Source organism: Camelus bactrianus, chromosome 10 (genome assembly GCF_048773025.1).
Source record: "Camelus bactrianus isolate YW-2024 breed Bactrian camel chromosome 10, ASM4877302v1, whole genome shotgun sequence".
Classification (NCBI taxonomy): domain Eukaryota; kingdom Metazoa; phylum Chordata; class Mammalia; order Artiodactyla; family Camelidae; genus Camelus; species Camelus bactrianus.
In genome coordinates this window covers 62,451,494-62,477,205 of record NC_133548.1, presented here as the reverse complement: position 1 = coordinate 62,477,205, position 25,712 = coordinate 62,451,494, and the positions used below count along the sequence as shown (strand labels likewise).

General features: G+C 40.6%; 1 protein-coding gene and 2 non-coding genes across 8 annotated transcripts in view; 2 read left to right on the top strand and 1 right to left on the bottom strand.

The window, feature by feature from the left end:
- Window positions 1–25,712, bottom strand: part of FAT3 (FAT atypical cadherin 3) — a 617,077-nt gene that overhangs the window by 401,464 nt on the left and 189,901 nt on the right. The window lies entirely within an intron of this gene.
- Window positions 20,192–20,264, top strand: TRNAN-AUU (transfer RNA asparagine (anticodon AUU)). Its single transcript has one exon. It is a non-coding gene; the product is annotated as a tRNA-Asn (tRNA).
- On the top strand, window positions 22,775–22,877 carry LOC123613826 (U6 spliceosomal RNA). Its single transcript, XR_006721268.1, has one exon. It is a non-coding gene; the product is annotated as a U6 spliceosomal RNA (small nuclear RNA).

The window sequence follows — 25,712 nt, the reverse complement described above, 5'->3', positions numbered from 1 at the left end:
TTTGAAGATTAAATAGGAAAAATGCAACGTATCTTTGATAAGATACTCTAATATAACTCTTGTATTTTGTATCTAGTGGGTTAATAGAATATGTTACTAATATTATTTTCACCTTTTTTCCCCTTCTTACTGGAAAATTTAAAATCACATATGTGATGGGATTATCTATCGGATTTTATAATGTTAGTGCTGATTTTATCACGAGGTCCACAATCATTCATGGGTGTACAACATTTTGTTTTCCTTAAATGGCCAATCATTTGTTGGTTTCATACGTCAGTTAGACAGCTAATAGTTGTTACGTTAAAACAAAACCGGACTGGGCAATAAAATAATGTCTCGGACAATACAGTCCCCTCAATAAATGTTAACTATTTATATGTATAGTTTTTGTCATGTTGAATACAGTGAGTCAAAGCTTAAATTTAAGGAAAGCAAATTTCTTTAGTCCAGGACTTCTCAGAGTTACTTCTCTATTTTATATGGAATCTGATTCTCCAAAAAGGTATGTGGCCAGTGTTTCTCAGACTCATTTGATCAGACATCATTTTTAACTTATTATTACTTTTTGAGCACCTTAAGGGACTAATTTTTTTTTTTCCAGAAAAGGTTTTGGGAAATGGTTCTAATATTTATTTGGAATGTGGAGAGGTAAAAAAGATGAGTCTTTTATTTGGGACCAGAGAAACTGGAGTGTGACTAGCACAATAAAAAGAGCCCAAGAAAGAGGAAAGGGCCATTTGGCCTGGCCCAATGTACATGGTACATAGTACACAATAGTATATGATAAATACTTAACCCATAGCATTTGGTTTTATTGGTGAACAGTTTGAAAAGCAGCACTTAAGCAATAATCTGTCTTACTATGACCCACTTACTGAACCTAAGCCCTAAAAACATCTTTTGATTAATTTCTTAACATTCAAATCTTCTCAAAGCTGATTTTTTGGGGGGAGTGAAGAATAGGAGCTAATCGGCAGTGCTGTGAGCAGCAGCCGGCAGAGATCAGTAACAAGGACAGGGGTATCAACTTAGGGCTGCCATGAGGATGCTTATACGCAGTTATCCCCTCACCCTCTTTTCAGTCATTTCCATCAAAGAGCTAGTATATGCTTGTTCTATTGAGCACTGACTGAATCACAGCACACAGGTCATTACAGCACTGTCCCTATGGGTATATGTTCCCACCATAATACTTTAGCAACCCTTTCCTGCCTTGCAGAAAATCTCTTCTCTGCATGTTCTTTACCAACTACCACTCCTCAGTTATTGATCAACCCCTCCTCAGTGGCAAAGATGTTTATGATGCGCTTCACAGTGACAAAGGACTTCCATTAATCTCTGATTGCCTCTTGGTAGCAACTACTAGATGCTTGGATCATTTCCCTGAAGGTGTGTGACATCACTGTAAAGTCCATGTTTTTACAGCTAGAAGGATGCTCTATGGACAGTCAGATACTATCACTTGCATACTTTCTGGCATTTGTTCCAACAACGTGAAATAAAAGCCAGAATGAGTCCAGAGGAAGAACACACCACCTACAAGAGCTCGCTAGCAGAGAGAACGTACGGAGGGAGCACTAATGCTCATTGGCTGAGAGCATACCTACAATCTGCTCTTTTAACTCCTACTGGCTGAAAGCTAGCACCCATACTCAGAGCTGTCATTAGACAGATAGATAGAACTGTATTCCAACGAATTGTTTTCTCTCTCTCTCATCTGTCCATCAGTCCATCTACATACATTTAAAGAAAATTTCAGAGAAAATAGTGCTATAAAGAATCAGAGTTGTTGGGAGAAGTGTTTTAAAAGACATGCGCTCAAAAACGTTCCTTGAACATTTTTTAGGCAGGTACTTGTGACCAGTTCCTGCTGGGCACTGTCACAGCTTAGGGAAAGAAGGTGCACATATACAAGTACTGTGGCCTAAAAGTTGTTTTTGTTGCAGAAAATTTAATGCAGCCTGCACCTAACTTTTTTCTCCCCTATAAAGAAGTTTCTCAGTTCTTGCCCCTGTTCATTAATTTGGTTGCCAATTATTCACTTCTCTCTGTTTCACATGATGGGTGCTACCAGGAAAAATCGCAGGAAAAGGCATTATTAAATTTCAGAGAACTATCTACATGTATATGATAAGGAACATCCAAACACTGCCCGGCTCACGTAACTAACGTTCACTTCCTTTCATTCAAAAAGCTTTGCTTCTTTCCTCCTTTAATGTCTTTCATAAATTTGTTCTCCAGGGACTGTTGGCTGCTGTTAGTTATGCATATCAACTCCCGCTGGGCCAGAGGAAACTTAATTATTCTAATTTTCAAGGTCAGAGAAATAATCCAAAGATGCCAGTTTGACAGCCCAAAGAATAACCCGAGCTCAAGGGGATCAGAGACAGGACTTGCCATGGAAGGCTGGTTTACAACCTTATCCACGGAGATGTGCTGAAGGTTCACTCGCTTCACAACCCAAATTAAATTGCTTAGGACAAGCTCCCCCAACCAGTGACCGGCCAGTGAACCTGGCTGTAAATAGGAAACACTTCTTGGCCCATGAGGGGAGGGCAATTTTCTCTCCAGGGTCCCTCAACACTGCAGCTTTTTTCAGACAAGCAAGTGCTTACCTTCGCAAAACCACTTAAACCTGCCTGCTTATCCACTGAGGTTTCAGCCGCGAGGACAAGGAAGAGAGAAAGGAAGAAAGGAAGTGCTTTGTCAAATTTTAAATGAAAGCTGTTTTGCAGTTTTTGGGAAAAGTAACTCCAGAGTAAATTTCAAGAGACTGACTAGCAAGAATCAGGATTCTATTTGAAAACATCTTGATTTCTTAAGGAACCTGTACCTGGAAGCCCAAGTTTACAGGATGTTCAATATTACAACTAAGGTGAACCATACTGAAGGATGAGTTTCTAAGCAATGCAAATCTATCTGGGTAAAAATATTTCAAGGAAACATAGCCAATAAGACATCCATCCTTTCCATTTAGCATTGCCACAAAGGCAAAGGATATTTTAGGCTCTTTAAAATTACCAAGAGGTAAGTAGACTTTGGGATTTCATGGCTTCTGGACTATAACTTCTGATTCATCGGGAAGAGATACAATTCCAAGTTCCCGTGTCTAACTCTGGGTATAAGATTTACCTCTTTCCTCCTCCTTCCCAAATCTTGCTGCTGCTAATTGTTTCCAGCCCTGTGTCGTTCATAAAGCCTTTCGGGAATCAGAGGCTGTGATGCTATGTCTCCTTCAGGCCCTTTATCAAGCTCATTCATAAAGATCTTCCAAGACGTCTCCTGGTGGAGACTGGACCCATAAATCCCGCTGCCACCAGCCCACCCCTTCCATGTAGCCACGAGGAATCTAAACTCTGGACATGAATCCAATTTGGGAACAAGGTCCCACCCCCGCAGGAAACTGTGTAAGCCGTCCTTAAGGAGGGTGCTGTTCAGCCATCCAATGCCAAAAGTTTAAAAATGCAATTAAAATTTTAAATAGTAAGCACCATGATAATCACATTTGAAAGAAGGGGATTAAAAAAAATAAGGCCTTGGGACACGTAATGGGCCCTTAGCTGGCCTGCCAGTTCTGAGAGAATCGGCTCAGGCAGGCTGTGCACAGACAGTTGATGATTGTCACAGATGTCTGGTGCTCAGGCAGCGTTCCTCTCTGGCTAAGGAGGTGGTTACTGCTGGGAAAGACAAGACCTGGGGAAGGAAGCCGGTTTCCAAATAGTCTGTGGTCTAAAAGCAGGTTTCTCAGACGTGGATTTCGGGGTATCAGGTCAGAGTCAGTTTCAGAAGAAGTCCAGTGGCCAGGGTAACTTCATGAGAAGGAAGTGATCTACATTTGGGAAGAGAAGGCCACTACAAGTTTCAACAGAGAGTTCACAGCAAAAGTAGAAGAAGCAAACCTAAAGGAGAAAATATCTGTCTATCCTTCCTGGATAGTTGATGTAAAATCTTGTTTTGAATTCTAGAGGATGAATGAGCTTTCACAGCTTTTTCCTACATCAAAATTCCAATTTTTCAATTTGGAGGAAAGCTCTAACTTAGCCCGAGGTGGAAGAATGGAACAACTGTATTCAAATTCCACTGCTACCGAGCTGTTGAAGCCTTTTTTGCAAGTTACCAAGTTTCTCTGTGCCTCAGGTTCCTCATCTGAACTTGACCCTGTACTGCTGTCAAGAGGACATATGGCCCCTAAACGTACTCCTCTGGCTGCTCTCCAACACTTGACTCGTTCCATTCATCTCCAGTTGGAGTGATTCATTGGTTTAGCACATTTGGAAAGAATAACGAGGGGCCCTACACTCAGCCGTACTCTTTTCCCTCTTGGGATTGAGCTGCCCATAGGGAAGCCCAATTCAACTGCCCATCTCAGGGCTCAGATGCTGCTAGGGTCAGGGGACCAGACGAGGAAGCTTCCACTGCTGTTGTGACTGGTGGGCACACCTGTCTAATTCTGGGATTCATTCTTTGCAAGCGCATTTGACTCCGACACTAACCTACATCTGCCAATTTAGCATCTCTACAATAAAGATGATATTCTGACCTCCATCTCTTTAGCTTTTTTCTCAAATGTTCAGAACTCAGGTTGAGAGGAATGATGCTCTTTCTTAGTCTCCCTCAGGCACCCCCACCAATCACCAATCTGCAGACTAGGGGTCAGGATGTTGTAAGGAGTAAATGAGGAGGCAACTGAAACCACCTACCCTTGAGCCCCATTCAGAATCAGACTTCATGAAAAGTTGGCTGAATTGTAATCTTGCACCCCCCTGCTGAACTAGTGGCCCAAGGAGGCCCCACACCCATAAGCCAACCAGCCACCAGCATCTCCAGACTCAAGACAGAGGCTGGCCCCTGAGCAGCCACACGGTGCCCTTGGGAACTACCTAGGTAGCAACACCTGTGAGCCTTGCAGTCCGTTTTGGAGTAACAGCATGAAAAGCGTAACAGCAGAATTCAGAGATCAGTGGCTCTAAACTGGGTTTAGTGACAAGTCATATTCCCAAGACTGAAGGCAAAAGAGCCGGGAGGAAGCAGTGTGAATCCTGTTTTTCCCAGCACACTTTCAGCAGGACACAAGGACAATAAATTAATGAAGGGGAGGGAGCCCAGTCTTACCAAAAACTCCAGCTGTGGTTAGAGGAATTTATCACAGAGAATGAGAAAAGAAACTGGAATTCTGAGTCAAACATGTTTGCTAAAAACGAATTCATAATATGAAAAGGAATATATGTATGTATATGTATGACTGAAATATTATGCTGTACACCAGAAATTGACACAACATTGTAAACTGACTATAATTCAATAAAAAAACAATGCAAGTTAAAAAAAATATGTTCATGTTGTAACCTCAGAAATGTGGGAACTGTTTAGTTTTTATTCTGCCTGCAAATGTGTTCTGTGCTACCCACGCCTGTCTGAGTACAGATTTTGCATCTTAAAGATTAGTGAGGATGATGAACAATTCTAAATATCAAAAGTAACTGTTTCCATGACTTTAACTGAATAACAGAACAGGCCCAGGACTTATAATTCATAATGCTATGCATTTATCTGCCCTCTGAAAATAAGAAACCTTCAAGAGTCACCTCTTAAGTGGAAATGCACATAAATCCAGGTACAATCATGAAAAAAAAGAAGGGGAAGAAACTTGGCGAGAGCAAAACGGAGCACTCAGCTCTCTGGGGGTAGGTAGATAATGATACTGACATTTATTGGATGCTTGCTTTTTGCCACATATTGTTCGAAGCACTTTCATAAATTCATTTCCTTAGTCTTCACGGCAAACTTTGAAGATCAGTGGTATTTTTACCCCATTTTATAATTAAGGGAATTGGCCACAGTAAAGCAAAAAGACTTGTCCAGGGTCATGTAACTAGTAAGTAGCTGAGCCAGGAGCCAAACCCAGGCCATCTGGTCCCAGAATGAGTTCATTCAGCCACTTCCCACAAGCCCTCCCTCTGGCTCTAGAATGAGCTTCTAAAACTTCAAGTTCACTTGAAGCTCATTCTGGATCCTACCGAACTGTCACTGTATTTGCAGGATTTTATTCAGTATCCACCCTCTGCAAAGGTACAAGTGCTCAAGACAGGTCCTACTACCTTCCCCTCCAACTGCTTATGGGATTAGCATTGGATAAAAGGAGCCACTCAGAATCTTTTCTTTCCACTTTCCCTTCCAGAAATGTTTCCACATCCCTGACTATTGGCCCTGGCTCACAGCAGTAGATGGACATGCTTACATGAAGATGCTTGCTCTGGCAAGGTACCCAGGGAAATCTCGTCCAGATTCAGCAAAAGAAGCGTGTTATCTATTTCCAAATAAGACCAGAGAAACTTTACTCTGTGTCTTAATCTCATAGGACATATACACACAAGTGTTACTGTAATAGGGAAGAACAAATCTGACTCCATATTGGATCTGTTTCTTTTACTTTAACCTTTGCATTCTATTCCTTTTGCTACAAGTTAAGAATGTTGCATCTAGCCTGAGATATATAGGATAGTCTATTCTCAAGGCTCTCACCTTTAAAGGTATAACACTTTTACATCTATATAGCAATGAAAAGTCACAGAACAGAAAATAACATTTGTCCTGTTGGAGGTTTATAGGAATACTGTGACCAGACCTACGTGGACAGCTCAAGAACAAAGGATTCCAGCACCAAGAAGATTGCAGCAACCAACCACAACCCCTCCCCTTTTGGCATAAAAGAATCCTGAATTTTAACTTGAGTAAGAATTTTCTTTGGGACACCAGTCCACTATCTTCTTGGTCTGCTGGCTTTCCAAATAGAGTCACTATTCTTTGCCCCAAAAACTTGGCACTTGATTTATTGGCCTGTCCTGCAGCAAGCTGTATGAGCTTGGACTTGGTGACTTTGGTTACCTGTCCAGTTACTGTACTTCACATGGGGGTCAATGGCATTTTCCTTATAATACTATTTAGCTGTTACTGGGCAGCTGGTGGGCCAGGCTGGTACTTCTTGAAGAGCTCCATCTTTATTTTGTCACCTAGTCTTTATCTGTAAGTAGATGTTACTGTTCTCACTTTACAGAAGAGAAAACTGAGACTTGAAGAGATCAAGTAGCTTCCCAAAAGTGACTCAGGGGAGTGAACAGTAGAACAAGGATATTAGCCCAAGTCAGTCTAACCCTGAATTATGTGTTTGAAAGCACTACATATATACGTAGATGTAAATATATTACATCATATATCTAAAATACGTATTATATGTGTGTATATCATTTCCAGTTAGTTAGAGAAAATGTTGATAAGAATTATCAGGCTACATTCGATCAACATTTATTTGCTACCCAATTTGTTCTGCAGTATGCCAAGCTCTGTAGATTCAGAGATGGGTTTTGGACAGGGTAGTCAACCGCAAAAAGCTTACAGTCTAGATGATTTTAAGAGATAGAAAGTGTTGAAAATGCTAAGACATAAGACTACAAATCCAGAGGCATTGACTCAAAGGACCATTTGCAGAGATTTACTTTGATGAATAACTGGAACTATCTGAAACTGCATAATATTTCCCTGAATAAGTGAAAAACTGAATATGAAAAAAATACATGCTCCATTTGCAATGATACAAAAAATATCAACAGGTTGAAGACTAGAAGACAGTAGACAAAACAAAAATAGTTTTCATATGGGATTATAAATATAGCCTATAGACATATGGATATCTCTAAAATTTAATACGTGAGAAAATTATTATAGAAGCACATTATATTCAAGAAAATCATAGTATATTACTTTTTTGTCAGTGAAAATAAGGGAATCATGTAAAGGGACCAGCCACTCTAAAAAAATCTATTGCATACTTTCTGGTGTTGGTATTTTGATTGGGAAGCTGGTTTTAAACCTGATATTGGTTAGAAAACCTAAAGTCCAAAACTGGCTAAAATCAGGTAAGAAAGAGAGTAAAAGAGACTGAGGAAAGGGCTCATGGAAGAGCTGATGGGTAGGTTTAGGGTTCATAGAGGGTCTAACTGTTAAGAGCAGCCTACGCTCTGGAGCCAGTCTGCCTCTGTTACATCCCAGCTCCAGGACTTCAGGTGAGTTACTTAACATCTCTCCTGGCCTCAATGTCCTCATCTGCAAAATGGGGCTAGCAGCACATCACACAATGTTGTTTTGAGATTATAACACATATTATTATTCTATTATTCATGACACATGTCAGTTATTATTTCAACATTGACTTTGACTTTCCATAAACCTTTTTTTATGCTTCCAACTTGACCTTAACTTATTTGGCTGGGGTCAGTGACTTTAGGTCAAGGAACTGTTGCTGCACGTATATATGACTATACATGACTGGTAAATTCCCCAAAGAGGTTGATTAGTGTATTCATAAGGAGGGATGATTAGCAAACAAATGGATCAGAAGTTCAATTTATACTTCAGTTGTAAAGGACATAATTTGTTACCATTGAACTTTTTCCCCTAACAGCAGGTTTTAGAAAGAGAAGATACTGATCAACCTGAGGTCATTACTACAAAACACCAAACTGTAAAATTCCACATCTACTTGTGAAAATCACTCCCCACATCCTTAATGCTCTCATCACTGAACTGTCTAATGATGAGAAAGATATGAGGAAAGAATCACAGATGAGAGCTGTGACCAGGCTCCTTTGTAGGTGGAATTATAGATAATTTTTCCTTGTTGAAGACAATACACACATACATACATATACACATATATACACACATACATATATAAATATATACATGCATACATACATAAAAATAAGTGTTCAGCCATTCTTAATCTAAAATATCATCAGAATCACTTATAGACCATCTTAAACATACAAACTCCTCCCCCTGTCCCAAATTCCAAAGACTCACAAGCCAGAATTTCTGTGAATTTGTATTTCTAAGCAGATATTGAGATGATTCTGAGTTCCCGCCAGGCCGGACCATTATGGGACTCGTGCGGGATGTCTTCCTTTGCTCTGTGGGTGATGAGATCCAGCAACCCAGACCTGGATGTTATCCCTCCCTGAAAGGAACCAGGTGGGAACTCTTCTAGGAAGACAGTGTAAATCAGTGATTCCCAAAGTAACTGGATCAGAGTCTCCTGGAGAAGTTTGGAAAACACAGCCACCCAGGCGCTGTCCACAGTGATTATGACTCCACTGTTCTGGGACATTATAACCCTGAGCATCGACTGGAAAAAAATTCGAATGTGATTCTAAACCACAGCCAGGTTTGAGAGCTACTGACTTAAAATGGTATCTTAGTTACCAGGGCTGCCACAGACCGGGTGGCACAAACAGTAGTTTTTACTTTCTCACTGTTCTGATGGCTGGGAGGTCCAGGATGAAGGTGTCAGCAGGGTCGCTTTCTCTTGAAGCCTCTCTCCTTGGCTTGCAGATGGCCGTCTTCTCCTGTGTCTTGACGCTTTCTTCCTGCTTGGTATGTCTGTGTCAGACTGTATTAGGGGCCATCCGAATGGCCTGGTTTTCATTTGATTAGCCCTTTAAAGACTATTTCCAAATACAATCACATTCTGAGATACTGAAAGTTAGAACTTCAACACATGAATGGGGAGGGGAGGTGCACAATTCAGTCCATAACAGTTTGTAGATTTTCAATCATTGTGTGTTATCAAAATGATAGAACCTTTTCCTTCCAAGACAGAAGCCACTGAAAGAGAATAGTCATTACATTTCAGTGATGCCGTTTCTGCTAACTTCTTGTCAACGTATCTTTGAGAAAGAAAAGGGCTTGTGCGTTGACAGATGTCACAATCAGGGCTACTGAGCACTCTTACCTAACTTTTGTAAAACCAGGTATTTCATTCTTAAAAGATCAGTGTGTTTCTAAGAAAATAATATAAACTATATTCCACATTATTTTTCCCAGTAATATTCATTCATATCATTAAAGGATTTTTCTTCTTGGGAATGTGGTAGACATTTCCCCTTTGTCTAAGATGAACTCTAACAATTATCTATGTCTCATGGTTTCTTAGAATGATGCAACTCTTATTTCATTTCTCTATCAAATGTTCAATATAGCACTCTTGCTGTGCAAGACACCGGATCAAGCGTTTTTATACAAACAGATTAGCTCACATTATAAACTCCATATTGTACATTTCACATGTACCCCTACGTATGAAGATATGGACTTTGATAGAAAAAAAATGTCAGACTTTGAACCAGAAGTTCAAGCTCTAGCTCTGTCACTTAAGCTGAATGACACATAGAAAATAATGTCACAAAAAATGTAAGTTTCCTCACGGTGACATTAACTAAGTCATTTTGTAAATTACTCACTTTGTAAATTATAAAAGAATAAACAACTTGAAGGGCATCATTAAGATTTCTTCCTCTTCCTCATCTTCATTCTCCCCCTCTTCCTAACTTCTCTTTCTCCTCCTCATAATTCTTATTTTCTTTTTCTTATTATTATTATATTACCACTACCAAGAACATGACACTTTGGAACAAGGGATTAGAGGAGAAGAACACATTGAGAAATAGTCATCTTCCCACAAAGAATAAATTGGTTTCTTGCAAAAGCCCTTCAGGAAATAGCTCAAAATATAATGTCTTAGAATAAAAATAAAATACATGCTTCCTGCTAGACTGGCCTTGGCGACTTGAAATATTAACTGGACAATTCTCATGTGTAAGAGACCACATGGCGATTCATCTTTGGTTTTCAACTTCTGTTCGCAGGGCCAAGTCAAGGGCTTAAATCACGTACTGGCAACAGTTCAAAAGAATCCAGGAGAACCTGAACATTTCTATAAAAACAAAATAAAAAGAAAGCAGGCTGTGTTAAGTTGTTAGAACGAAACACATATGCCAGGAATTTTCTCAGTAGCTCTGTAAGCGTCTGACAATACAGTACGGCATGCACTTGGGGACTGTCGGCTACTGACATCCCATCCCTGTTCCCCAACAGCTGTGCCAAATTTGGAAAGCTTATTTTTAGAAACAATAAACTAGAAGAGCCTCTCCTCTCTCAAAAGACTGGTTTGCTGACTTAATTTTTCTCTCACTGATGTAGGAGATTCCAGAATGACATTTCTAGGTTTGAAAACACAAGCTCTTGCACATGTACAAGACACGGAAATATTCCTTGATGAAACCTTTCAAATGGTTATGTTTATAATTTATAATAGAATCAAAACAGATACAGAAGGGAAATCAACTGCTGGCAGGTCAATCAGCAGACAGCCTCCGATTTGTGTGTGCCTATCACTGGAGCGCTTTCAAAGAGCTTACATGTGTTGTACAGTGTTTCACTTGTGATTAGAAACATTTGGGGAAATAGAAAAAAGGGAATTCTGGTTCAGAGGATGCTGAGGCTCAAATACCTTAGCTCAAGTATCTTAGCTAATAGGTAGCATGGAAAAAAATGAACATCATGTCTTTAAAGATGTAGTTTGGGATTCAGGATAATTACCTACCAAGCTTCATCACTGAAGGTGGACACATCTTGCTTTGTGGTTCACTAGTGTGGGAACATGGCTTCTCTGGGTACCAGAGCAGCAGGCAGATATAAACACATTAAAACACATTAGGAGGGTAGGGTATAGCTCAGTGGTAAAGTGCATGCTTAGCATTCACGAGGTCCTGGGTTGAATCCCCAGCACCTCCATTTAATAAATAAATAAATAAATAAATAAATAAATAAATAAATAAATAAGCCTAACCCCCTCTCCCCAACCCCAAAAATACACTAAATGCAGGCAGTTGCATATAGTGAAAGAGCTGGACAAGGTCATGTCTTGATTTTCTTTGCCATCAGCTTTGCAGGAAATTTTAGGTGTCGGTGCCTGACCACTACTTTCTATAGTGCATCTCAGTCTACATCTGCCAAGTAATTTTTAAGTTTCTTCATTGCAGAGAGAGTATGAACAGCTTTGTTTTACATATGCATGTATTATTGGTGGTGCTGCCCGTAGCATTTTGAATACCACAGGTGCTCAAATATACTTCCTAGGTTTTGCATCTCAAAAGAAAGCCAATCACTTATTTCAGGGCTTCAACACCTCACAGAATGTCTCAGAATGGAGATGCACCATTTTTCGAAACATATCATGTCTAAAGTCAGCCCTGGCTCATGAATGTGCCTGCAGAAGGTGGGCAGTTGGAAGTAAAAGTAAGTCTTTGAAGGATCTTTCTAGAGTTTACTCAAGTAGCCGTCATGCCCAGGAAATTGATGAGGTTCTGGATAAAATACATCCCTGGAAGCTTCCCTCTCAACAGTGGCTGCATCTAGAATTATTCAGTTGTTACTATTTCTATTTTAAATCCCAATGGAGCTCCACTTGGATCTGCAATGTTGGTTAACGGACAGAAAGAGACAAAGGCTATTTTATGGCGGTTTCAGCACGGACTTCCCTAATGGGCATGAGATGCCATTTTTAGTTTTAAATCAGCAGGACAGACAGCAGATCCTCCGGATTCTGATAGGAAACAGTGAAATCAATCAAGCAGCTAAAGACCGATATTAAAGGCTAGCACCCACTGTGGAGTTCCCATTGGTCATATTCATCCTTCCTGATTTGGGGGTCAGCAGTAATTCACCATCAGTGCTAAAATGCTTGAAGAAGTATTTATTATCTTCCAGACACAATTTATTGCTTTTGATTATTCATTTTTCATTACTATGGGCAAGCAAGATGAAATTGTTTCAGAAGCAACTGCTTATATTAATCTTTCAAACACATGCTCCATGTAAAACTCTCTGTCAGGGAAACGGATATAATTCCTGCTGCCAAAACAGCCATAGATAAAAGTAAACCAACACGAAATAAAACTAATTCTAGAGTCCAAGCAGCAGTGGAAAAAGAGGAGCAGACAGACGATACACTGTGTAGATTCACAGGACGGGCGGGGGAGGGGGGATGCTTGAGAGTGCATTTATTAGACCCAGCAAATTTATTCTATGCGCATTTTAATTTCTACAGTCATTTAAATTAGCTCTTTATTTAACTGTGAAATTAGATTACTTCTCTGTCTAACATGCAATACACTTATGAACTTAATAGACGAGAAGGAGCGAGGTGGGCGTCACACAGCATCTTTGAATCCACAAACTGCCTCTCAGCACTGGGAGAGATGGGAAACAACCACCTCACTTCACACAACAGGAGCCTGAGACCCAGAAAGGTTACAGACGTGCCTGAGGTCACGCAGCTAGCGAACATCAGAGCCAGAACTCGAACCAACCTTCAGAGCGAGCCTTGTCCATTCTACCACTTGGTGAACACATATTTGGATAGTTTGGGGATTTGAAAGCACAATTATTACTATGCTTTTGGTAAAATATTACTTTCCTTTCAACTTTCCCTCCTTACTGAAACTCTCCTTCTCACTGACTCCTAAGACACTGCAATGCATCCAGCTCCGTGTCTATTGTCAGTTTCCTCATTGGACAGCCCCCCCGAGCATGACCACTCATGTAATGGACGTTCCTCAACGTTCTAGTCTCTTTCTTCTTTACCTGCTAAAGGTTCTAGTTACAAACACCTCTGGACATCACTGCCCGAGAGCTTTGGATGGCAACCCCAGAAGCGCACTCCACCAGTGCAGGGCAATCTGTAAGGGCCAGCGCCCATGGCCTGGAAGCAGTCCTCAGGCAACAAAGGTCCAAGGGCTGTGGACAGGGGTCGACTTGGCCTCAGCCTGGATAAATCTGAGACGTGTTACAAACCACTTCCCAGAGCTCCCCAGCGGGGCTGAACTCCACTGGCCCAAAGTGCCCACTGGTTGATACCTTTTACTGGCTTTTTTCCCTTCCCAGCCTCACCTCCTTACCTCCTGCTAATGTTTCCCAGATCACCCCCTAACAAACGATTTGCACTGAAGTGCTTGCCTCCAATTCTGCCTCTGGGGAAACCCAAAATAAGACATCATCCAAACACCACATTGTACATCTCAGATTCTGCACTTCTGACTCTCCATCCAGAACACATCTCTCCTGCATCTTCACCTTGTCTGAGTTACCCACCCTTCAAGGCTGGAGGTCAGGCTCAGCCCTACCAATCCTCCATAGCTGGTCACCCAGGGAGACTGTCACCATCTGGAGAACTGTGTGTCTCTGTGAAGATGTTTACAAGTGTATTTACTTCAACTACAATCCACGGACTAATTCATGAGCTCCCGGGGGGCAGACACCCTGCCATATTCATTCTCACCTCCACGAGAGCAACTGTGCTTCCATGTGGTAGGCCATTTGTTCAATGTGTGCTGAAAAAAAGGTGAACTTTTTAGAAATGTCCCTGAATAAAACCATATGTTTCTTATTGAAGGATGTTCCCTTATGGAGTTATTTTTCTATCTTATGGGGAGATCTGGCTTTCACATTGTGTAATAAACACACCTCATAAGACAGAGTACATGAGAGAAAAGTGCTAAAGTGCTCTCAGTCCTGTTTTATATCAGAGGTACAGGAGCCTGCATGTTGCAGAAAACAATTTTGTATCGTCCTGAGTCTTAGCACTTTGAGATCTTTTGTTAATGATGCAACAAAGACTCCTGTAAGTGAAGGAATCTGGGCATCAGAGAATCTGATTATACGCAGCCTGAAACTGATGATGTTGCAATTCTAGATGCTGTAAGGAAGGCAAGCTCTCCCACCAGTATCCATGTGCCAAAGCAAGGATTTGGGCTTCTATCTGTGTTTTCCTCACATACACAGCTTTAACCAGATGTGGGTCCCTTGGTTTCCTGGAGATGGTAGGACTGCCCACACATCAGCTTGATCATAGATCTGGTGGGTGAGCTGCCCTTTTCATGGTGCTACAATCTACTGTGCCCAGGACGTGATTTCCCTCATCACAGCAATCACATCCCAGCAAGCCTCGAAATTTTGCTTTGTATTTCTTAACTCAAATTGTGCTTCAGTTATAAAATTTAAAACTTCAAACCATAAATAAAAGCATGAAGATAAAGAAAAAAAAATCACCTATATTCTAGAGCTGGAGAATGGAGATGTTGCAGAATAATGTGAATGTATTTAATGCCCCAGAGCTGTACTCCTAAAAATGGTTAAATAATAAATTTTGTTACTATGTTTTAATTCAATTAAAAAGTCATCTATGGCACAGCTACCCAAAGGTAACCCTGATTAACATTTTGATTTTAATCCCTTATAGAGTTTAATGAATGACAGCGTATATATACATGTGTGTATATATACACACACAAACACATATATTTTTAATAAGATCACACCAACGTATTTTATACCTTCAAAATCATTTTAGCATTATCTTGATGATCTACATTGATAAATAACATCTTTTTAAATGCCTAGATATTACTAAATTGTATAGATTTGCCATCATTTAACCAAGCCTTCATTAGTAGATATTTAGGTTGCTAGAGAGGGATAAATTGGGAGTTTGGGATTGGCAGATACAAACTACTATACACAGACTAGATAAACAACGAAGTCCTACTATACAGCCCAGGGAACTATATTCAATGGCTCGTAGTAACCTGTAATGAAAAAGAAAATGCGCGCATGCACGCACGCGTGTGTGTATAACTGAATCACTGTGCTGTACATAAGAAACTAACAGAACACTGTAAATCAACTATACTTCAATAGAAAAGGGGGGGAAAATAAACCATCGTTTCTGCATACTTTTCTAAAATCAGAATTGCCAGGACAAGGGGAGGCACATTTGTAAGTTTTTAACATACACTGTCAAGCTACAATCTATAATTTCACTTTATCAAAAGAAAGCCTCCCTTCCTGTACATCATCACGCAATTACTCTCCCTTAGTCCGGGTCTAATCATTTCTCGGTCTCTCTTTCTGCCTGTCTGCCTCTCTGTCCATCTGCTGTTTCTCTGTCTCTCTCTTTCACACACACACACACACACATACACACACTAAGGAATGGACTTCAAATTTCAGGCGTCCAAGACCAGCCATGATGAAGTTTCAACTATTTTTTGGAGTTTGCATCTCCCTTCTTGCATTCATGCATTACACAGCAGAGCCAAGCTGGATTACTCCCAATGTTCCCATTAAGACTCAATTCCCTGCCTCTGTTTGTGTCCTTCCTTCCTGAAATATCCACACCCACCACTAACACCTGTTGAAAATGTATTTTTTGCAGCACAGCTTGGAAGGGATGTGTTCCTGCCCTTCTCCATCCTCCTCCACAATAACAGCTAATGTTTCCTGGACTACACTAATGGGTGGCCAGCTTATTTCATTTAACTTAAAACAGCCCTATGAGCCATATTGAAATAATGTCCCTCCTTCATATAGATGAGGGTACTGAAGCTTGGAGAGGTTAAATAACTTGCTCAAGGTCACACAGCTAATAAGAGGGAGAGCTGGATCCAAACCCAGTTTCTCTGCCTCCAATTAATCATTGTGTAATTAACATGGGGAAATATTTTAACTTGGTTTTAAGCTTTCCCATTGTTAAAATGCATGAAGTTGGATAACCGTAAAGGTATTTTCAACTCTGATACGCTATGAGATTTTAAGAGTTTCTTAAATATTTCATGTTTCAGTTTTCAAGCCTTTGCATCCTTCAAAATAAGGCTGAACATTTATTTACTGCCTACTCGGACATTACTTAGGTAAATAAGATTTCGTCCACTAAGTTCACTGGAGACAGGAGTGAAAAATCACAACCCACTGAATAAATGTCATGGCTATTACTACTTCTTGGCGATCAATCCATTGATGAGAATGGCAGCATAAATATTAACCAAAACTTCAAAGATGGGAATCAAGACAGTATTGGAGAACAACTGTTATAAAACTACTTTTCATGCAAGACTGAAACTTTTGGAGGTTCCCAAGACAAGTGCAAAAATATGCCTTTTCTTGATTTTTTTCATTTGAGGGCTGCTGTGTAACACACCACACTCTCTTGGCTTGTGCTCAGGAAACAAAACAACACAGAACAGGCACCAGAATATCAGTGTGGACCCGTCAGAAACCAGGAACTCAGAGGCCAAAATGGAACAGATGGACCTCAGAGTTGGCTCAGGGCCTCAAATCAGAGCCTTGTCTTGTTGGGTCTTCGCTGCGGGCTCTGAGAAGCAGATTTCCATCTTTGTCCCTAAGTAGGGTGGCACCTGATAGCACTAGGACCTGGGCTACGACCAGCCAGATATGTGAGGCTATGCTAAACTGACAGGCAGTGTCTGAACTCTGAAAGGTGGGAACCCATTCCTTCCAGAAAAGATTCCTGTCAAAGCAGAGATAATTTGGTATCAAATGAAAAGGAGGATAAAAAGCCCTTCACTCCTGAGACTCCTCAGGACGTGTCACAGAGGGATGAAAACATCCTCAGAGGTACTTTCAATCATGCATTTATAAGTTAGAAATCTGGGAACTACTAGATTGCAAAGGTGATGCAAGGTCAGAAATGGTGTTTTACTCAACTTAAAATCCCCAGCACTTACCACAGTAAGATAATGAAAATATAGGGAAAATAGGAAGGAAGAGAGAATCCTTAAGAATAAAGTCCTTCAGAGAAAACAAACTGTGGTTGCCAAAGGGGAAAGGGGGAGAGGAGGGATAAATTACGAGTTTGGGATTAACAGATACAGACTACTATATATTACTACATATAAAATAGATACACAACAAGGATCTACTGTATAGCACAGGGATCTATATTCTATTTCTTTTAATAACATATAATGGAAAAGAATCTGAAATATACATATGTATGTATATGTATAACTGAATCACTTTGCTGTACACGTGAAACTAACACTGTAAATCAACTACACTTGAATAAAAGTTAAAAAAAAAATAAGAAAGTCCTTAAGAGCCCTGTTACCTCCTTTGGCTGATTCTTGCTATTCTAATGCCAGTTAGTACCCGTCACTGTATAGACAGTGGGGAAAAGCCACCCACTGGGGCACTGAAATGTCATATATGAGGACAAAGATTTAGAGATTATTTGGGACAGCCATTCACAAAAATAAAAACAGCTCTATTAATGAATGCTGGACAAGTAATGTGTGCGGTCCTAGAAGTACATGTTTATCCAACCCCCCAAACAAGTCTGAGAAGCAGATGTGACGTAGCCATGCTGCAGAGGAGCAGACACAGGTAGCTTGTGTCACACGGCTAATCAGCAGTGGAGACCGATTTTTCAGTCAAGATCTACCCAGCTTGAGAACCAGTGCTATGAACCAACATCAAAGACTCTAGAATGAAGTGAAGTTGCTACAAATGGCAGATGCAGGAGAGATTCCGAGTCTCCACGTCCTTCTTGGGTTCTCTCCACTCTGTGTCACAGTCATGGGCTTCAGGAGTGGGGATTCCTCTCCAGGGTGACCTCAAGCTTGCCTGCCCGCATTTTCTAGAGAAATAAGTGCATGTCTGTGTCTAAATTTCTCCTTTTCTTCAATAGTTTCTGAACTTTCTAGAATGCCAGACAATCCTTCTAAAACTATATAAGTTGCAAAACTTAAGGAACTCAGCACTAGGTTGACTATCAAGTCAGCAGAGGTGAAGGATGAAGAGTTTCACTTTGATGTTTTTCAATATAGAACTTAATAGAATTCTCTCTCCTTCTTCAAAGATCCTAGCAAGGCCAGGTTTCTGCTAAGGGTTTACCAGCTACTCTGTGGCAGTCTATTGCAGGGCAAAGCTGCCTCATGGTTAGTTCCTGCCACTTTTCACGGATTCTCTTGGCAGTTCAGAGCCTTCACAATTTATCCTGAAGCAAGAGAAATGACAAGTTGCTGAAATACTTACAAAGATATGTTTGTGGCAGTTTCTACAGGATAAATAGTGTGTCCCAAGCAGCCAAGATATTCAGGAACATTCTTCTCCAAACATTTCATAAAATATTTCACAAAAACATTTTATAAAATATTAAAACGGCTTCAAATACAAAGTGACATATAACTCATGTGTAGTTAAAAGGCTATCTAAATTACCAAGTGAGATGTTAAAAATATTTTTTAAAATTATTTTAAGAAGCCACAAGGTCAAAATGGCAAAATTCAGTAAGTTCCTGATAATAACTACATACAAAAACACAACAAGCATCTTGACAAATTGTCCAGCCCCAGCACAGCCTTGGGGCACTAAAGAAAGTTTTGTAGTGATGTTCATCCACCATTTGTCCTCCTTCAGTAAACAGTGTGCTGGTTAATTTTATTTGACAATTAGGCTATGGTGCCCCATTGTGTGGTCAAAGACAAGCCTAGATTTTGCTGTGAAGGTATTTTTTGTATATGTGATAAACAGTTGAGTCAATAGACTTTGAGTAAAGCAGATTATCTTCTATAACGTGTGGGCTTCATCCAGTCAACTGAAGATCTTAAAAGCAAAGACTGAGGTTTCCCAAGGAAGAAAGAATTCTCAAGACTGCACCATAGAAACCCTGCCTGAGTTTCCAGCCTGCTGCCCTGCAGCAGAATTTGGATTCAAGACTGAAACATCAATTTTTAGCTGAGTTTCCAGGCTGCTGCTGGCCTGTCTTATGCATTTCAGACTTGCCAGATCGCACGAGCACATAAGCCAATTCCTTAAAATAAACCTCAGTAACCCCTACCCTCTCTCTCTTTGTCTCTGTCTCCCCCTCCCCCATAAATACAGAGATCGACAGATCTAGATGTGCATAGATGTTTCTCTGAAGAACTCTAACACAGGCAGAGTGACTGTATTTCTTAATTAGCTTGAGGTAGTCCCGACTCACACCTGTTGGAAAGCCTCCCCTTTCCCTCTGAAACGTGTCCTGGTTGGGATGATAAATCATATGATCTCTTTACACACAGAGCTAAAGATAGATTTATGATATTCCTAAGTAATGAGCTCTTTCCACTTACGATGTTGTTTTTCAAACTTCTCAGTGACCCCCCATAAGAAATATATTTTCTGTCACAAAACAGAACTGACCCTTATGGCGTGCAATACAGTGGGCTATTTTATGTTTTACAACGTGTCCTTTCCAATGCTCTCGCAAACCACTAATTTCATCGCATGATCCACGGATGGGATCATAACTCAGTTTGAAGAGCACTGGCTTAGACGAATCCAGGGACAGCTGACATGCAGTGCTCATAGTTGCCTGGGGACACACTGGTGGCAGGGAGCTGGAAAGAGAGAGGCCTATGTATGAAAGATTTTACTTTGTCTATACTCCATGCAGTCTTTGGTATCATTTTTCCTAAATATAAATGAAGCAACAGTAAACATAAACACATGGCGGGGAGGATATAGCTCAGTGGTAGAGTGTGGGCCTATTATGCACAAGGCCCTGAGTTCAATTCCCAGTATCTCCATTAAAAACAAAAAAAAAGAATGAATAAATAAACCTAATTACCCCACCAAGGGAGGGAGGTAATAAACACATCAACTAGGAAAATGATTCTGGAGTGTTATCTTTCAGTGCATCTCCGGTTTCCTGTGAATCCAACACACAGAGAAGGGGGACAATAAATAATACTTGCATCCTATTGGGTTATGCTACCTCTAGTTTCAATCTCCTCCAGCCCAGTTAATTTCCTTTCCAGGAGGACCCTTAAAGCCCAGATCCCATCCTTGGCCATTCAATAAATATTGGCTGACTGCTGGTGCCAGGCACAGGGCAAGGTACAGTCTTCCCTGCCACTAAGTCCCAGCTGCCCCCACCTGCAGTGTTCCCACGTGTGTATTTTGGGCTCCAGAGCCCAGCTTTAGCCTCCTTTCAAACTCACACATACCCTTCTGTGCCCAATGCAAGCACACTCATCACAAGGCAACCTGGTCCCGACAGACATCCTGCACTGAGCCTCTGCTCTTTCCTCCCCCACCCCACACTCCCCACCGAGTTTCTTCTCCTCAAAGCCCCATTCAGACTCCATCCCTTCCCAGGGCCTTCTGGCTTTGTCAGTCATTGAACAAGCCCTACAACTTCAAGATGGGATTTGTCTCAAGCCAGAGAGGCCCAGGTTTAACACAAGCACTTTCCCTGGAAAAAGTTGCCCTCGGGAACTGAAAAAGTGAAGTGGGGTCAGGGAAGGACCAGTAGGAGACGGGGGCAGGCAGAGGGTTGGAAGGGTCAGGCAGAGGGGGCAGGGCAATATGGTTCTGTTCGGGAAGGAATGAATGGGTCAGGACTCAAACAAAGGAGGAAATGCTATTGCGGGCAGCGGCTGTGAAAGGGAACTGGGTGTCTCCCTTGACAGCAGAGTCAATCCCATCTCACCAGAGAAACCAAAGAAAACAGGACTGAAAAAACAAAGCGTAGCTCCAAACTCTGCTCTGCCACATGGGGACTGCATTTGTCTAACAGGGAGGGAAAAAACCAGAGGATGATGGACCAGACAGGCTCTGATGAAGGATGTGAACACTTAGCTCACTGACCTCGGCCCACCTGTGGTCAGTCAACTTTCATCCCCTTTCCCTTACATCTCACTCTCCCCCTTACAAATGGAAACTTATCTCAGTCTCCAAGATTGCAAAGACCCAAGAGATGGCCAAGAGAAAAGGGACATGCATCTTCAGTATTTTGAGATAGTCGTCACTCAATAAAATGAGAAATACATTTTTAACCAAAAGATAGTATTTGAGAAAGCTTCCTTGTCAAGTCTGTTTGGAGACAAAAATTTAAGATCGCCAAAAGTTGCTGATGCAAATTCCATAAACCCATGTAAGCACACAATTGCTCAATTACCATACACATGGTCACTTGCCAATAAAACAGGAGGAAGCTAAAAAAAATCATGTGGCTGCCTCATGCAGGCTTAGACGGCTTCTGCAACAGACTGAGAGACTCAACAGTGAATAAAACACCAAACTGAAACTTATTAATACAAGACCAGACATCTTTTCTAATTAATTTTGCAGACAAGAGCTGAATAAATGAAAACTGAATCATATCTTCTTATCTAAAAAGTAGAAAATGAAATGCTATTTTTTTAAATGTCTAGGCTCTCAGCAATAAGAGATTACTAAATAGCAAGCCTCAAAAATTAACGTAATTAAATTCAAAGCGATCTTCAGATTACAACATTAAAGGGGAAATCTGACTAAAACAAAAACTGAAGAATTATTCTTTGAGATATATTCAGATAAAATCATCTTACCCAAATCTCAAAGAAGGTTTTGTTCGTTCTTTTTAAAGACACATTTCTACCGAGTTATGCAGTATCAACGGGCAGGAAAATTATCGGAGACAGGAAAACATCAGTTAATGGAAAAATGGGGAAGTTAATAAACGAAGTCAAACTGGGTATTTTATGAGCGCTGCTGAAAATACAATTCATAGAAGTAAAATGCCATCGTTATGACTGAGCATAATAAACCGATTATTTGTCTTAAAGGCTATGTGTGATAGAAATCATTTAAATCAATTCAGTTACTGTTTCTTAGCAATTTGATAAAAAGGAAAAATAGTGGAATGGGGAGTCAAGTGCTCCTCTGGGAGCTTAAAAACAAGCCAGCTGGGCTTGTAAGTGCACTTTAATCTGTTTATTTTTCCCTTGTTTAAAAAAAAGACAGGAAAGATTTACTGAGTCAAGCTGCCAAAGTCTTGGAATTCATAGAATTTAAATTATTAGTAAGGATGTAGTTATGATGAATATTCTCTCTGTCCCTCAAGCCCCATCTGAGTTGAAAGGCTGATCAGAGCTTATAGTAGCAACGTCCTCCAGAACTGCTGAATCCTTTGCGACCAGAACTTGAATGTGAAATCCCACCAGATATAAAATTGGGTGGGAGATGAGAACGGGGGCTCTAGGAGGTCTCCCTGAAATAAGGCTGAGTGAAGCCATCCACATGCGATCTTGGTTCCACCTCTCCTATCACTGTATCCTTTCTGTGAGGTCCAAAGAGTGTTCACTTGATACAGGGAAGATTTAGCATGGTCACTGCGCAAGGATAACATGCAAATTTGTGAAGTGTGCCATATTTTTTTTAAAGTTCACTTTTGGGAAAGCAGAAACGATAATGTAGGAACTGATTAACAAGACTCCTTCCTTTTACAACTTACAACGATCAGCTAAATTGACCTACTTAACATTAAGCATCAGTAACACTCTAACGCAGGGTTCTGCAAACTTTCTCTGTAAAGGGTCAGATAGTAAATATTTTAAACTCTGTGATTCAGAGGGTTTCTGTGGCAACTATTCAACTGTGCCCTTGCATGGCAAAAGCTGTGCCCCATTAAAACTTTATAACATCAAGCGACCAGCCCAGGCTGTGCTTTGCTGACCCCTGTTCCTACAATCAGCTACAGAAATCAGAATGGGCTTCAAATCTAAATGAACTTTCCATGTCTCTCTTTAAGGAACTGATCTGTCATACAAAACAAGTTTCCCACATTCTTTAAAGTCTGTCAGAGGCTACCCTTGAAAGATAAATTCCCCTCGAGCCGACTGGTGATTTTGTCATTTAGCCAGAGGGATGGCATGAAGTCTTCCAAGCAAGTTACAAAGAGCACACCTGAAATTGACTCACTGGCTCCGGACTGTCACTGATCTCATTTAAGCCTGGTCAGGGGCCCGGGCTTTAGAGACAGATACACCGCTGGGATCAACAAACATACAACAGGAACACCAGTCAAAAACATAAAGCAGAGAGGCAGAAAGTGAAATTCCAAACTCCTGTTACCTTTGCTAATCCAATCATGAAGATAAGCACTAACCCAGCACACCTAGGGATTAAAGAAATCTGAGGTCTGAAAGAATTGTAACCTAACCCTCCTACCTCTTTATCGCTTATTATTAATCTCCATGGGGATCTTCAGTTTTTTTCAAGCCCCAAACTCTCCGCTTCAGGCACCCCTTATAATAGGATTAACAAAAACTAGGGCCCCATGAATTTCCTGGATCTTTGTAGGTCAGCAGAAATACCCACCAGCTGCTATACAAGATCTTCCTGGAAGTCAGATCTACTTAGAAATGCAGAAGAGTCCCTGAAACCACTTTTAAGAATGCTGCAGAGATATGAAAATAGCACCCAAGGTAGACACCATGAAACAAGAAAATTTAACAGCAACAGAAACGCTAAGCTTTCACGAAAGCTGTCTTATAATTAAATACTTACATAAGGAAAATAAAATCTAGAGGTTGTTATAATGGTTCTGGTTTCCAAAGGAATCTCTATAAGAGCACTAATAATTTAAGACAGAACACGAATTTGGGGGTCGGGCAACAGGAAGGCTTTCAGATTCAGCGAATGTGTCAGCAGCCTGGTGAACAGGGGACCAAGCAAAGGCCAAAGCCTCTTCTGAACACTCCTTTGCTCTGCTCATAAAAACTAGACTGATGTTTGGCAGGAAGGTCACGATATTATAAAAATGTTTTCTTCCCCAGGCCCAGTGATTTCCTACAAGCGACAATAGCCACATCTGTGTTTTGCAAAGACTGAAATGAAAGCACTGTGAGGGCAGAAGTTGTACCTGTTGGTCATCCACACCTAAGAGGCAATTCCCAGCAAAGTTACATCAATTAGAAAAAACAAAAACAAAACCAACTTTGATTCGAGAAAGAACCCAAACAGATTCCCTAAAGCAAACTGCATTATGCGTCTGTCCCTGCAGGCAGGGATGAGCCCTCTTGGCTGGAGTGGTCCCCAGAACAGCAGGGTCAGTAAGCCCTTCAGATGGTTCCTGGGACCTGCAGGCACAGTGAGGCAGATGTGCTGGAAGTCGACTCTTTGCAAAGATGCTCATCGCCCCCTGAGGACGTGGCATGCAGGCTCACGCTTGGAGGGTGACAGTGAGGATCTCAGCAGGTCTGACAGTGCCTGGTGGGGTTATAATGGAAAAGTTTGTTTTCTCTTTTGGGGAGAGAGGCAGGTTGTTTAACTCTTTCACTGAAGTTTCTTGTTGTTATAATTATTCCTAAATAGAATATTTAAAATTTTATTTTACATTTAAGTGCAATTGATTGACAGTGTTAGTTTCAGGTGTACAGTAAAGCAATACAGTTATACATACATATGTATGTATACACATATATTTTCAGATTCTTTTCCATGATAGCTTATTATAAGAAATTGAATATAGTTCCCTGTACTATACAGTAGGTTCTTGTCGTTTATCTATTTTATATATAGTAGTGTGTATCTGTTAATCCCAAACTCCTAATTTATCCCTCCCCCTGCCCTTTTCCCTTTAGTAACCATAGTTTGTTTTCTATGTCTGGAGTCCATTATAGACTGTAAATAAAATTTGTATCTTTTTTAGATTCCACATATATATGATATCATATGATATTTGTCTTTCTCTGTCTGACTTACTTCACTTAATATGATCATCTCTAGGTTCATCCATGTTGCTGTAAATGGCATTATTTCATTCTATTTTATGGCTGACTAATACTCTACTGTGTATATATACCACCTCTTCTTTATCCAGTCATCTGTTGATGGACATTTAGGTTGCTTCCATGTCTTGGCTATTGTAAATAATGCTGCTGTGAACACTGGGGGGCATGTGTCTTTTGAATTATAGTTTTCTCTGGATACATATCCAGGTGTGGGATTGCTGGATCGTATGGTAACCCTATTTTTGGTTTCTTAAGGAACCTCCATACCTAAATGGCATTTTTAAAACTTCTTCTCTAGCCTAGTAGAAGCTGACTGCTTCAAGTAGAAGGTCATCATCACACAAAATACATTTACTAAGTGATAATTACTAAGTGATATGGAATAAGACCTCTGCTATCCAGTATGAGGGAATTTTCGAGACATGTGAATTATTCTCCTTTATGTGTCAAAATTTATTGAAAGGTGTTTTGATAGGT